This window comes from Gossypium hirsutum, chromosome D06 (genome assembly GCF_007990345.1).
Source record: "Gossypium hirsutum isolate 1008001.06 chromosome D06, Gossypium_hirsutum_v2.1, whole genome shotgun sequence".
Taxonomy (NCBI): domain Eukaryota; kingdom Viridiplantae; phylum Streptophyta; class Magnoliopsida; order Malvales; family Malvaceae; genus Gossypium; species Gossypium hirsutum.
This window is the reverse complement of record NC_053442.1, coordinates 52,449,375-52,451,154: the sequence shown is the minus strand read 5'-3', so window position 1 is coordinate 52,451,154 and position 1,780 is coordinate 52,449,375. Positions and strand designations below refer to the sequence as shown.

The 1,780-nt window shown below is 32.9% G+C and overlaps 1 non-coding gene across 1 annotated transcript; it reads left to right on the top strand.

The window, feature by feature from the left end:
* The first annotated feature begins 1,266 nt into the window (after positions 1 to 1,266).
* Positions 1,267 to 1,372, top strand: LOC121218944 (small nucleolar RNA R71). Its single transcript, XR_005915425.1, has one exon. It is a non-coding gene; the product is annotated as a small nucleolar RNA R71 (small nucleolar RNA).
* Positions 1,373 to 1,780: the final 408 nt, after the last annotated feature.

Genomic DNA, 1,780 nt, shown 5'->3' with positions numbered 1-1,780 from the left:
TTCATAAATAAGTCCATAAAGCTTAAAATCATCAAAAATTACTTAACAAAATACTTATATTTAACTACCAACTTTAACAGTCTATCAATTAAAATAAAGAACACCTTAAAATTATTCATGGAAAGTCCCTAAATTTTTAACAGTTTAACAAATTGACCCCCGGGCTAGCTAGACTAAGCTTATACGAACTCAAAAACATAAAAATTACAAAAAATGGGGTTAGAATCACTCCCATGCAAGCTTAATTGAAATGGCTGAATATCAAGCTTCTTCCACAGTTGCCTTCTTTTCGAATTTCAGTGAGAAGAAATTAAAGAAGATGATAGTGTTTTTGCTTTATTTTTTTATTATGTTAATTTATTATTTAATTATCCTTTTGCCCTTATAACTATTAACTTAATACTTATCAAAACATGTCTATAATTGTCCACCAACCATCTATATGATTATTTACCCACTAAGTCCACTACCTTACTTTAACATAACTATTTAATCTCTTTTACTAATAGAAACTCACTTTTGCAACCTTTATGATTTAGTCCTTTTATTTAATTAACTATCTACACATTAAAATTTCTTAACCAAAATTTAATATGACCCTAATAACACTCTGTAAATATTTATAGGCTCAATTTATAGAAATGAGGTCCCTACTTGACTTTAGGAAATAACCACTTAAACTTGATTATACGACTAATTAGCATAATTTATTAAATCAAAACTTCAATAATGTAATACTTGACTCATAAATATTAATTAATAACATTTACAAATTCACTTGTCGGATTTGTGGTCATGAAACCACTGTTTCCGACACTACTGAAAAATGGGTTGTTACAATTTGCACCTCCTTGGTTGCCTTCCCACTTTAGGTTTGAATGATCCTTCCAATTGGGATTGTAGGTGTTTGAATAGGGATCTCGACCCTTATTACCTATGTAGCTCACTTCTTCCGATTGGTTTTCGTAACATGGCTCTGCTTTCGTCGGTTTGACAGTCGACCCCAAAACGATTAAACTTCTCTAAAATTTGTTGATATCGATCATCTTCGTTATCTTCATTCACATATTTTACTTTTGGTGGCTTCAATTTGTACATTATCTTTATTTAGGCCACATGTACCAATTCATAGCCATAACATTAATGATTTTATAGGCTCGTTCATAAGTGTGGAACATGAGAGATCCTCTAAGTCCTCTATTTAGGTTGGATTTAATATTGCTGTCAACACCGTTATAGAAAATTTTTATCTGGAGCCATGCTTGCAATTCATGGTGTGGGCACTTTCTTAGAATTGACTTGAAATGTTCCCACGCCTCGTACAAGGACTCACCTTCAAATTACTTAAAATTGGCGATTTTTCGCCTCAACTAAATGGTTCGACTAATCGGGAAATTTTAATTTTTTCGCTAAATCATGCTATGTTGTAATGGAACCCAATTCTAATGATTCTAGCCAATCATCTGTGTTATCACATAAAGAGAATGAAAATAATCGAAGACGCATAACTTCATCGGATACCCTATTGTACTTAAAGGTGTTGAAGAGTTCTAAGAACCGCTTCAAATGTTGGTCCGGGTCTTCCACCATATTTCCTATAAATTGCAGTATATTTTGGATCATCTGGATCATGGCCATATTTATCTCAAAATTATTATCATTAATCACCGGTTGTTCTATGCTGCCTCATACCGCATCTAGTGTAGGTAAGGCATACTCGTGCAGCGTTTGTTGATCCATTGAGACTTCTTCCCGGATATTCACTTGTCACTCTTGTGGA